The sequence below is a fragment of the Palaemon carinicauda genome, unplaced genomic scaffold (assembly GCF_036898095.1).
Source record: "Palaemon carinicauda isolate YSFRI2023 unplaced genomic scaffold, ASM3689809v2 scaffold559, whole genome shotgun sequence".
Lineage (NCBI taxonomy): Eukaryota > Metazoa > Arthropoda > Malacostraca > Decapoda > Palaemonidae > Palaemon > Palaemon carinicauda.
Genome location: NW_027171826.1, coordinates 219 through 14,444, shown reverse-complemented (window position 1 = coordinate 14,444; position 14,226 = coordinate 219). Strand labels below are relative to the sequence as shown.

Sequence of the window (14,226 nt, the reverse complement as noted above, 5' to 3'; positions counted from 1 at the left end):
CTAAGAGAAATTATAGGGCCTTCTTTATACCCTATGGAAAGTGTAGGGAAGCCCTATATTTTTCGGTGCTGTTTAAAGCATCTTCTAGGAAATGGTGTGGTTGGTATCCCTGCTGAGAGGGTGTCTGTTGCCCTCTAAACAGTTGGTATGCTGGATAAACATTTGTTTACATTTGTGAGGGTAATTACTAAGTTGGGTACACGTCGCGCATTCCTGTTTTTTCAATGAGTTACTGAGGACTCATAGACTGTGGAAATGGCAGAAAAGGATGGTATAAGACCAAGATATATAACTGCAAATGAGAAAGCAATGCTGGTGACCTTGATAGAGGAAAGAAGCGACATTTTATTCAATAAGAGCCATGACTTCCACATCATCCATAGGAAAAAAAGCAGCATGGGAAGAAGTCACTAGCTTATTTAATGCTGCTGGTTATGGACCAGCAAGAAGCCAGCAACAGCCAGTAAGTATTCATAAACATATTAAAGTAATAGTACTTTTGACTCACTTCCTGCATACATAAGCAAGCATCAGATTAGGGATTGGCGAGGGCCAGTTTTATTGTTATTGTGAGGACATCGCTCCCTCCGTCGTCCAGCATTCTCATCGAATTCTCCGTTTCATTTAAATTCTCTTTTCGCCACACTGTGGTTCATTGTATATATTTATTCCGCTCCCTCAGAGCTACAATTTTATGAATACCTGTATATCATTTCGCTACCTATTTCTATTGACTTGTATTTCAAGCATTTGTACGTGTGAAAAAACACACACTGTGGCGGTTAGTTCAAGCCAGATTGGCGCCTGCGCACATGCTACTTTTCCGTCCGCACCTTGTACTGTATTATATTCTCGCACATGTTTGAATAGACCGTCAGTTGTTGTTGGTGATAGCTCGTCTCACTGTCCTTACAACTGGTGACCACGGAGTTGAAGTAGCATAAGCGGTTTTGGCTTTGCCATTAACGGACTTATTACGGTCCTACTACCTTCTTTTACTCCGTTACCTTAGGCGTGAGCTTCGGCCTTTGGTGCTCCCACACCTTGGTACATTTGTAAGGCAGTAGGATGAGCTTAACCGACATATCAATTTCCCACCTCTTCGCCGACTCGTCGACTGACCACAATGGCGGATTCAACCCGCCCATCACGCCCAACGGCCTCGCCTCCACGCCCAAAGTTAAACTACCGCCGTTTTCTCAACACAACACCGCTTCCTGGTTCCTGAGAGCGGACGTACTCTTCCGAGTCGCTAGGCTCAGCGACTCCTACGCCAAGGCCGACATCGTTCTCACCTCCATCCCAGAGGAGGTATTCGACAAGATTTCCACATGGCTCGACGCCCGGGCTGGCCAAGTTTCCTACGACGACCTGAGAACGAAACTCATTGGTATCTACTCACTCTCCGTTTCAGCAAGGGCACAGAAATTCCTGGACCTCGCCGGCAAACTCATGGATGACACCTCTCCTGTCGAGGCGTGGGACGAGTTGACCGGCCTGTTAATGCTTCCCGAGACCGACAGCAACGGCCTACGGCGTGAGATTAGCCTATCTCGGGAGATTTTCCTTCGACGCCTGCCGCAGGACGTAAGTGCCCAATTGACAGACGCCGACACACTTCCGATGAACGAACTCCTGTCAAAGGCTCAGAAGCTCCACGAGGCCTCCAAAGCATCTCGCCTCGGGGCATCATCAGTATCGTCTTCGTTCTCCTCCATCAGCTGCTCTTCCATAGACTCTTCATCAACGCCTCCTGACGACGACGAGATCAACGCTCTGGCAAGGAGGAAACCACCGTAACCGAAACGTCCGAATCCTAGCCCTAATCCAGCATGGTGCTTCTACCACCAGCAGTTCGGCAGTGACGCCAGGAAATGTAGGGCACCATGCAATTTCCCTAGAAGATGGCGCCATAAGAAACCACCTACCACCATCGCAGCTGCAGGAAACCAAAGCAAGAATGGTTTCTATATCCTCGACACCGTCTCCAACCATAGACTCATGGTCGAAACCGGCGCAATGCAGTCAACATTCCCGCCGTCACAAGCCGACCTAAACCGTGGTCCCAGCAAAGACGTCCCCTCACTCGTCGCCGCCAACGGGTCTCCCATACGGTGTTATGGGACTAGGATCCTCAGGATATCTATCCTGGGCCGTTCGTATTCCTGGCCATTCGCCATCGCTGACGTCAGTCGCCCCTTCCTCGGTGCAGATTTCCTCGCTCACCACGGAATACTTGTCGACGTTGCCGGGAAACGCCTCATCGACACAGGAACCTGCCGGTCCCGCCCCCTGAGAGCCGCCCCTTCCACAATGTCCATATCTGCTGTAATGACGCAGCCCTACGCCGACCTTCTGCAAGAATTTCCTGACGTTTTCAAGCCCGAGCTCCGTCAATCGCCGGGATACCACTCCAAGCACGGGATCTACCACCACATCACGCCAAATTCCGCCGCCTCCCGCCCCACCGCCCCAGAAGCTGAGGGACGCCAAATGCGCCTTTGAGGACATGGAACGCATGGGTATCTGTAAGAAAGCATCGAGCCCCTGGGCATCTCCCCTACACATGGTAAAGAAGCCTGACGGGACCTGGAGACCTTGCGGCGACTACAGGCGCCTCAACCTCATCACAACGCCCGACCACTACCCTCTGCCCAACATGCAAGACCTGACGAATGCGTTGCATGGCACGAAATACTTCACCAAGATGGACCTTCTCAAGTCTTACTTCCAGGTCCCCGTATTTCCAGAGGACATTCCGAAAACTGCCATTGTGACACCGTTCGGATCCTACACCGCATACTCAACCTTCGGTCTACGCAATGCGGGGGCGACCTTCCAACGCCTAATGGATAGCATCCTGGGCAACCTACCACTCTGCGTCTGCTACGTCGACGACATCCTGATATTCTCAAGGACCAAGGAGGAATACCGGAGGCACATCCGCGCCGTCCTCAAACGCCTGCAGGAGAATGGTCTAGTTGTACGTTTCGACAAATGCACATTCGGCGCTGAAGGAGTGGACTTTCTCGGTCATCGCGTGTCCTCGAGTGGGGTAAAACCCATGACAACCAAGGTGGATGCCATCAGAAAGTTCCCGACACCTACGACCACCCGCCAACTTCAGGAGTTCCTGGAGATGGTCAATTACTATAGGCGCTTCATCCCCAACATCGCAGACCCTGACACCCCTCGACGATGTCCTGAAGGGAAAGGCGAAGAAACTTGAGTGGGGTTACCCACAACAACATGCATTCACCCGAACAAAGGACGCCCTCGCCAACGCCACCACCCTGGCTCATTTCGACGATAACGCCCCTCTGCGACTGACGACCGACGCCAGCAATGTCGCCTGTGGGGCTGTGCTGGAACAGCTCTTCGATGGTTCTCCTCGACCATTGGCATTCTTCAGCAGAAAACTGAAACCCGCCGAAACAAGATACAGCACCTTCGATAGGGAGCTCCTTGCCGTCTACCTCGCCGTCCGCCACTTCAGGCACATCCTGGAGGGCACACCCTTCACCATCGCGACGGACCATCAACCCCTCGTACACGCCTTCACAAAATTGACAGACGCATGGTCCTCTCAACAACAACGTCATCTCGCAGAAATCGTCGAATTCGAGTGCACCATAAGCTACGTTCCCGGAAACCCAGTCGCAGACGCCCTTTCAAGGATTGAAATCAACGCAATCCACCTGGGAATTGACTACGCCAACCTCGCATCCGAGCAGCGCACCGACCTAGAGGCATAGGATCACCTGACGGGGCCATCTGCGCTCAAGATAACTGCAATTCCCCTCGGGCCAGCAGGAGTAACTATCCTCTGCGACACCAACACCGGCCGCCCACGCCCCTGGATTCCGGCAACCTGCAGAAGAAAAATATTCGACATCATCCATGGACTTTCACACCCCTCGGGACGCACCACTGCTCGCTTAGTCTGAAAAGTTCATCTGGCCAGGGATCAAAAAGGACGCCCGGGAATGGGCGAAGACATGCATCAATTGCAAGACAAGCCAGATAAGCCATCACACCAAATCGGGGATAGGTGATTTTCCCCAACCGAAAAGACGTTTCGGTCACATCCACATCGACATCATGGGACCTTTGCTGCCTTCGGGATCTGCTCGCTACCTGCTGACAATCATCGATCGCTCCACGAGGTGGTTGGAAGCATCACCGATGACCGAAGCTACGACCCAAGCATGCGCCGAAGCCCTTTTGTCAAGCTGGGTGAGCAGATTTGGCGTTCCTGACGACATCACGACAGACAGAGGCCCCGCTTTCCTGTCAGAGATATGGCTCGCCCTGGCAAACCTGATGGGAACGACACTCCACAGCACCACGGCATACAACCCCGCAGCAAACGGCATGGTCGAACGAACTTATCGCGCTCTAAAGGCGTCCCTGATGGCGAGCTGCACCGACGGGGACTGGAAATCACGACTTCCTTGGGTTCTTCTCGGCCTTCGCACCGCCCCTCGCGCAGATGGCGAGCCATCGCCCGACGAAAAGGTTTACGGAGAGCCGCTCGCAGTTCCCGGCGAATTCTTTCCAACATCAACCGACGACAGGCAGCTGGATCATCTCAGGGACATCGCCAGAAAGTTCAGGCCATGTCTTAAAATTTACCAATACAGAACTAAGCATCTCAAGCCAAGGAACCTGGACGACTGCGGGTATGTTTTCGTCCGTGTCGACGCTCATCGACAGCCGCTAACCAGACCCTATCGAGGCCCCTACCGAGTAATCAAGAAAACGACGAAAGCCTTCCTTCTCGACGTGCATGGCCAAGAGGACTGGGTCTCAATAGACCGCGTGAAACCGGCGTTTCTCGAAGGATGCGACACTGCCTCCGCGGGACCTGGCAGATCCTGAGTGTCACCTCAAAACAAGGCGACCAATGAGAAGAAAAGCAACAAACGACGACCAGAGGTAGCGATCCATACGCCGACCGCCGACGCGCCCCCCTCGGTTCAAGAGCAAGAGGAACCCTCCGACGCCCGAAACGATACGAAGACTAGTCTCATCAGCCCTCTACGCCGCCTGATGTCTTGGGGGGGGGGAGTACTTGTAAGGACATCGCTCCCTCCGTCGTCCAGCATTCTCATTGAATTCTCCATTTCATTTAAATTCTCTTTTTGCCACACTGTGGTTCACTGTATATATTTATTCCGCTCCCTCAGAGCTACAATTTTATTTATTTATAATTTCGCTACCTATTTCTATTGACTTGTATTTCAAGCATTTGTACATGGGAAAAAACACACATATTGTGGCGGTTAGTTCAAGCCAGATTGGCGCCTGCGCGCATGCTACTTTTCCGTCCGCACCTTGTATTATATCCTAGCACATGTTTGAATAAACCGTCAGTTGTTGTTGGTGATAGCTTGTCTCACTGTCCTTACAGTATTATTGTAGTGTATTACAGGGCAATGTAACCTAGGAAAAAAAACTACTTTTTCTTATAGAAAAAATTATGCTCTCTTCGAAAATGACACTCGTTTCCGTCGCAAATGAATAGTTTCAGAAATATATATACATCTATATCCTACGATAATGGGGGACCACCAGTGGGAACTCGGTGTTTTGGGTGGTGAAAACATACTGGGGAAACAATATATAATCGTAAAACAAGCCTTTTCTCCTCTATACATTACCTTCTTGAATGAATAATAAACGGAGGAAAATACAAAACAGTATAGCTGGATAAACTTTGGAGGTGCCATTGCAAAGACTATGTCTCATGAAAAAATACAGTAACCAGTGCTGCCAACGTGTAATGTAGATCAAATGTTAACGTATCATGCTAAAATTAGCAGTGTTTTTCATTTAAGTTTTCTCATTCTACTTGCCCGTTCTAGACGCTCTTGTACTATACGTACGTTTGTACATAGCAGGTTTCGACTTTCTACGCAAAAACCCCGCCTCTCTGCGCAGAGACTTTTCCTCCTCCAATAAGATTTCTTCTTCTCTAATCGTGAAATGTAAGTATTCGTCTCTCTATCAGCTCCGTTCAAGTCTATTACTTGATTAGTTATGTAATACCCTCATATACATATTACGTTTGACCCCAGTATTACTCGTTTTATTATCCGATACCTTATAAAAGAACCTCATTTTATATACCCATCAAATATTATTTATCATACATTCCATTTTATCTTCATATATTTCTTTTATACATTTTGTTATTACCTTGTCACTCCCAGATTTCGCATAAATGCTTGCTCTGGACAAGTTTCCCATTCTATTCATTCATGTTTACTCTCTAGACTCCGTTGCTTTTCTGTTAACCAATCACGAACCCATACATATGTAAAGTTTGCACAGGGGTGTTAATATTTCCCTACCCCCACCTTCCAACAAGCCCTTTTCCGTGGAAACCTTTGTCCAAGTCAGATCTTTGTTAGTTCAAGTGTCGTCTTTTGTGTATTTTACGATCTAAGTGTTAGAAAATTGTACCGTCTTCAGTAATACATACCTGAAACTATTTTGGTGTATTCCAATGTTGATAATTTTCTTAAATCTCGTAATGTAATATACCAACTTTTACAGTGTTCCAAGTGCAGTTCTAATCTAAGGCAAAACAGTTGAGCCACCACAGTCTCAGTCACAACACCCCCGTGACCCCTAAGTTACTTCGTCACGGTCATAAAAGTAGTCATTAATTTCTTTAACTTTAATGTGTTAGTTTTATATTTTGTTTGAGTGTGAAGCTCAGCATTACCAATTGCCAATGCATACGAGGGTAATGTTTTATTTTCCTATGATCGTAAGTGAGCAACAAGAACCATTATAATGTTACCGTGCGCAGCTCAACATTACCGCTTGCCAGTACATACGAGCTTGATGTTTTGTTTTCATGCGAGTGAAGCGAACTAATGGTGAAACAATAACCATTATATATAATGTTATCGTAACAGTACTAACGTTACCGTAACATGAGTGAAGTGATATAACAAAGGTCATTATATTGGGTTTGTGACCTGGGAACCCTTAGGTTAGGTTAGGTGGGTTTGTTAGGTTCTGTACCCTATTTGTACTTTTTTATGTATTGTGTAAAGGGTATATGGAAAAATTCTTTAAAATACACGATAATATTACCGTATCATTGCTAACGTTAGTAATGCCACCGCAACGTTGGTAATGCTGTGTATCACCGTAACGTTGGTAACGCTGTGTATCGTTGGTAACGTTGCTAATGTTATCGTTCGCAGTACATACGTGAGTGGAGTGACACCGAATTTGAACTAGTGCTTATATTTAAAAATTTTAACACAACATATATGACAACAGTGATTATATTTAACCATTTTAACAGAAAATATATGTTTTCCTGTAGTAAATAACGTGATTTAACCGGTTTTCACCATCATTTCATCCGTAATAACAACAACCAATTTGACAACTTAAAAGTTATCCAAATTGGTTGATCTGTTTGTTTGCTGTTGAAATGAACGTCAAATTCGGTTAAATCACGTTATTTACTATAGGAAAACATTTTCTGTTCGAAATCACACCCTGTAATACAATACAAATTTACCGTTTTATTTAGGCTATACCTAAGGAATAACACTTTTCAAATGCTGAGCAAATAAATAATTCTCATTGCAGTTTGTACTATTCTTAATTTCAAACTTCATACTGGTTAGTCTAATTGTTTGGTCTTAATTTCAGGCTATCTACTGGTTAGCCTAATTGTTTGGCATTTATTCTTAATTTAAGCCTATATACGGGTTAGCCTAATTGTTTGGTCTTACTTTCAGGCTATATACTAGTTAGCCTAATTGCTTGGATTTTGTTCTTAATTCAAGGCTATATACTGGTTAGCCTAATTGTTTGGTCTTAATTTCAGGCTATATACTGGTTATCCTAATTGTTTGGAACAAAGATATTCATTTAACCACTAACTCTTGTAAAATTTCAGAGCAAGCAAACGGCATGCAGTCTATAAGCGAGAGACTATGAGGACAGGTGGTGGTGCTCCTCCTAAGCCTGAAGATGAAGAGACTGCTAAAATCCTTACTATCATAAGTGATGACCTTGATGGTGAAGAGAATGAACTGGACTGTGATACACTTCAGAGTACTGGTAAGTCCTACTTTGATCATTCTAGAGAGAGCTCTGCTTGGATTTTTGCATATTTTACTGATTTTCATACAAATGTTTTTTTTCTCTATTCATTTTTTCCCATGAAATTGAGAGGAAGTCACTTATTTTACACATATCCCCTACTTATCAATTTATAAAGAAGTTAAATTAGCTTCTATTTGGTAATATTCTTGTAAGTCGTAAGGAAGCATTTAATGTAGTTGAAATTATGGAAGAAAAGTTGTTTGTCTTGGCCTAAAATGTAAGGTTATAAAGGCGGAACTCTGTTGAATAAAAAAGGGGGCCTGGGGGGCTACAGCCCCAGCTAGGAAATAACCAATTTAGTGCCAGGTTAGGTAGGTGTTTTATGTTAGGTTAGTGCCCCAGACGAACCTAAAATACCTACCTAACCTGTCATTGAATTAATTTCCTAGGTGGGTGGCTGTGCACCCCCACCCCCCTTAGCTGCCAAGGAGGTCTGGGCAAATCCTCTTTTCTTGTCACATTTGGGATTATCTCAAATTTCACCATAATCTAACCTTTTTTGTGAATTAATAAACTTACTGCACAAGAATCATGTCTAACATGGTGTGACCCACAACTGTGTAGTTATTAGGATTAGGTAAATCATTCATCACTTTAATATTTACTTTACTTTTAGGGAATCTTTTATAGAATAAGGAGGAATTAGTAGCCCCAAAGTTTGCATAAGTAATATTTTCCAGTACAATCATAGCATTACTTTTTTTTTTTTTGTCTTTTCAGGTCAACCACATACTGTGATTGGTATCAGAAATGATGGGCAAAAATGAGAGATAATGTTTGATTCTCAAATAATGGCACAGCACACTAACAACTCTATACACTCCATTATAACACCTCCTAAACTCACTTCATTTGAATTCAACACAACACAGAGCACACCAGCTGACAAAGTCTCCTCCCAAGAAGCTAACGTGACACAGGATACTCAAACAAACACTCCCACCTCCATACAGTTTAATGCCAGAGACACCCCAACAGAATACACTTTAATGCCAGAGACACCCCAACAGAATACACAGCAACACCTGGCCAATCAAATTTTACCTCAGCCCCAAAGTGCCGACGAACAACAAAGTTCACTCAGAAGGCCAGCTTTGAAGAGTCTCTCGAGATGCAACGGAAGGAACATGAAAAGACAATGAAAAGCCTCAGCCTAGATATTGAAATTAAGAAAGAAAAACGAAAAAAATCAAAAAGAAAAACGAGGATACTGTACAAACCTTTGTCTCCAGGCTCATCAAATCTGGGTTGATGTAGGCAAGAAACTGTTGGAAGTAACAGGGGAACAAGGACAGGTAACCATAAGAATTTGTGATAAACTCGATGCTTTAAACAGATCCAATGTCACTTCAAGTTTTTTTCAGTGCAATATAGTATTATATATATTTTGGCTATGGTGAAATGTGCATTGTGTTCTAGTCTGGAATGTATTTTGACTACTGTACTGTATATTTTTGTGGAAGAAATTAAAATTACAAATAACTGTTTCTGGTTTATTTGCCACATCTGTAATGTATTTACATACTTTGAATTTGGTTTTTGGTAACTTTAAGCCTGGTGGTGGTGATTTTTTTTCCTAAGCAAAATACTATCTGATGATTTGCTGCCTTTTAAAGACTTAGATATTTCTCATTGCTTGAGGTTGCTGCCTCAATTCCTCCTCTTGTATGTTTCCTTGGGCTTCTGGGTCATCGGGATCATGAAGTTCATGAATTACATTATCTGTCTCGGGTACTCTGTAGGCGATGGCCAAATTATGGAAAACTGCAGCAGCAATAATTAGGTGTTTGGTGTTTCTCATAGAAGTCCTCCTTTTCTTTCCAAGGCAAGCAAATCTTCTTTTTAATAGTCCAAATGCTCTCTCAACACTGTTTCGCATTCTTATGTGAGAAGCATTATAGCGGTTCTCTCCATGGCCATGAGGAGCTGTCAGAGGAGTCAACAAATATTCACGATATGGATATCCACTGTCACCCAACTAGTATCCGGGCAGAATACCATCTTCGGGTTCCTGACAGAGTCAACTATTTTAAAAAATATTACTGTCATGTGCACTGCCAGACCACCGAGCTACAATGTTGTACAGCTACAATTGAGGACCACAGACTGTTTGTACATTAAATTAAAAATAACCTTTTCTGTTGCGAAAAATTTCAGGACGCGGGTGACTTGGCATCTCAATTGCAATATGAGTGCAGTCAATGCACCCAATTACACCTGGCATTCCAGCTATAGTCATAAATTCATGCTTGATCCTGCTAATATTATCTTGGTCTGGAAACTTGATGAACTCTGCACACAAACTTCCAATTGCATATGCTACCTTGCCAACACATCTAACAAAAGACTATGATACGTCACACCAATCTGATATACCAAGTTGGTCGTTTCCAGTGGCAATGTATCTCAATCCAATTAGGACCTGCAGGTGAGAAGGCACAGGACAGCCTGTAGAAAAAGAAAAAATCATGAAATATTTCCCTCAAACCATGTCCAGGCATAATTCTCAACTTTTTTTACTTGAAAAATTGTATAATCTTTTACTGTATTAAACATAAAATCTCTAGGTAGCTTCATAAAACCTTTAAAATAACACATTTAGCAGAAACCAATAAAATATCTTGCCTAAGTAAACTAAGTATAGCAAATGCCTCAACCTTTTTTTACCAATGGCACACTTAAGATCTCATAAGAATACCACGGCATACAGTATACTTGGCAAAATTTAAAAGGGTACACATATAATTAAAAGATAGAACTACAGGCATAAAAAAATATCAGGTATAAATAAGAACTTATTTTACTTCAGTAAATATCACCACACTGCTGGAATTAGTTGGAAAGCATTACTTTTCATTCATGTAAAACCAAAATCTATACCCATTTTTCGTATTTTCAGGTGTGCCTTGACAATGTTTCGCAGCACACTTCTAATAATCTTGTGGCATATCATTGTGCCTTGGCACACTGGTTGAGAATCACTGCAGTACAGTATACAGATATAACAATTACTTTTGCTTGTGCTTACAGGTAATGAAGGCACCTTATGTATTGTACCTACCTGGTACATTACTATTAAGGTAATGTTGTTAGATAAGTAAAAATGAGCATTATATCACTCATGAATACTTCATCACCTGACATATAAGCACAAAAACAATGTGATAACGACTCATGCCTACCTCTGTTGCTAAGAGCATTGGGCAGTCGATGCTCTATCTGTGCAATCACTGAAAGTGTGCACTCTTTACGTAATCGGAACCTCATCAGAATTTCTTCCTCTGTCATGGCATGAAATGGGTTGCTTCGGTCTGTCACAACCCTTTGTATGTGGCCATGTTGATAGCGCTGAAGGTTTCGGATATGACGGAATTGTCGGCACATACTGAAATATATGAAATATACGTGTAATGTAAGACTCATGAAATGTTTGTTAGCCTAGTGTTTAACTCTACAAAACCTAAGCTGCCATCCATGACCCCTGGCTAGCTCAACAGCAGCCCTCCACAGTCCACACTGCACAGCTAACTTACACTTTAGTAAACTGGGCATAAACTTAGATGTAATATGAAATGCCCAAATTAGGTTCAAATTGGTTTTTATAATCTGCTGATGATGACCATGTTGGAAATCAACCCTAGGCCTACTCTAGACGCCATCTAAATTATCTTACAAAGTTATGAACAAACCCTAGGTTAGGCTACCATCACCAGCTCCAGACAACCAACTTGGAGCTATGATTTCCTACATTAGGTTCACATTGGTTTAATTATACTTGAAAACCTGGGAATCATCTCCAGATGTCTAAATCATTTAAATAAAGCAAAATTGTGGATGAAAATTAGTTCATTTTGCTAGAACCCAAAGGATAAGGCCTTTTTTGGCATTCTGTTCCAGGGGGTTACCCACTGTCTAGGTTACTTTGATTTCGTTAGATTAGTTACCAGAATTTCTCAACTTCTCCAAGCCAAACCTAATGTAAACTTTGCACAAATACAACAATTTCTCTTAAAAACAGATGAACCTTTTAGCATCAGTTAAAAACCAACACCTTTTCCATGCATGAGCTATCATATCTATTGGAAGAATGTAATTTATTTACGAATTCAAATGACAAGTTTACTTGCAACTACTATTTTATCACTTACTTTGCTAAAAAAATAATCAAAGAAATTCTTACCTGTGAAACTTGGCAGAAGCTTGGTTTGTTGTGTTGTGCTTGAACTCCGAGAGGGACATCTCCGAGTTTATAAAATATGAAGTTTGGCGAACCTGTTCAATAGTTTTTCTTTCTTTTTATGTGTTATTATTTTTGTAAGACATCTTTTGATAATATAAATGTTTTTCACAAGCAAAGAGTTGATATCATGACTACTATTTATTTATAGGGCTTGCGAAAGGCATGTCTGAGCCACCCTTTAACCCTGGATAGGTACGGTCCTCGGACACCCCTTTAAGGGTATACTCGGACGCGAACGACCCCGACGCCAAAAAAAATTCTTGAAAAATCAGTTTTTGCAGTAACCTCCTTTTTTCTTTTGCCAAAAAAAACTTCAATGAATGCTTAAAACAACTGTAAAGATAAATACTACTCATCTGCAGAAAAACTATTTATTATAAATATTTTAAAAAATTAAGTAGAAAAAAAAAGACCTGACATAAAAATTCATAAAAAAAAAGTTTATACATATATACACAAATCCTTTTAGGAATTGATTCTTGAATGTTTAGGACACATCTTGATGTATTTTGGATGAAGTCAGACCCATGGAGGTGAAGATCTGAAATGAGAAAAAAAGGGTAACTTTTTTTGGCCAAAAAAAATTGTCCAAATTTCATGAATTTTTTTGGGTACCCAAATGAAATAGGAAGTGGCTAATTTTTTTAGGGAATAAACATATGTTATCCTAAAATAGAAATATGTAAAAAAAATCTTCATTATTTTGTAAATTACATTTATATCAGGGGCCATATCTAAAGGTAATTTTTTGAGTACTTGGAAATTTCGTAAAAAAATACATATATTTAATATATAATATGATATTTATGCAGGTAAAAATATACCAAAATATCACAAATTCTATAGGGAACAAGAATATATATAGATAGGGCAGCTTACGCTTCGGATATGTCCACAAAATGGCCGCCAACCACACTGACTCAGACTCCCTAATCTGCCACTTGAAATGTAGGAAGGGTATGTCAATTTCAAGGTGTTATTTACTAATCTAATTATTATTGGATATGCATAAAAATTGTATGGTGGGTGGCTGGATAATTGTCGATTATTTTACGTTTATAAAATTAAAATTCTGACCCAAAAAATTTTTTTTGAAGGGAAATAAAATCGAAAAAAAAAATGTAAAACAATATTTTAGCTAAAAAAATTTGATGATATTCAATCAAAAAAAAAGTAAACCAAATTTTCCGACAAATAAACATCTAGAGGAATCATTACTCTGTGATAGTTCCTTAGTACGTAGTAATTTTGAAAGAATTGAGAAAAAACGAAAAAATGGCAATCACCGGAAAATCGAACACATACCTATATATACGCCATATCTGGCTAAAAAAAAGATAGGCATGGGTAGCCAGATCATCTAAAAACACTTTCCAACACTATAAAAATATAAGTTTTGCGACACTACTTGCCAATTCCTTACGGTAACATGACTAAGCAAAAAATTGCAAAACAAATAAAAAGGGGCACTCGTGGAAAAATGGCCATTCTAATATACGGCATTTCAGAAAAAAAAAAAATTCAGCCACGTGCTAGGCAAACCATCAAGGCATATTTTCCGACAAATAAACATATAAATGAAATATTACTCTGTGATAGTTCCTTAGTACGTAGTAATTTTGAAAGAAATGGGAAAAAACGAAAAAATGGCAATCACAGGAAAATCGAACACATACTTATATATATGCCATATCTGGCTAAAAAAAAAATAGGCATGGGTAGCCAGATCATCTAGAAACACTTTCCAACACTATAAAAATATAAGTTTTGCGACACTACTTGCCAATTCCTTACGGTAACATGACTAAGCAAAAAAATGCAAAACAAATAATAAGGGGCACTCG

At 41.7% G+C, this 14,226-nt stretch overlaps 2 pseudogenes; one reads left to right on the top strand and one right to left on the bottom strand.

Moving 5' to 3' along the window:
- Nucleotides 1–9,502, top strand: part of LOC137637149 (uncharacterized) — a 37,066-nt pseudogene extending 27,564 nt beyond the window's left edge.
- Nucleotides 9,503–9,718: 216 nt separating this feature from the next.
- Nucleotides 9,719–11,492, bottom strand: LOC137637150 (putative nuclease HARBI1; annotated as a pseudogene).
- Nucleotides 11,493–14,226: the final 2,734 nt, after the last annotated feature.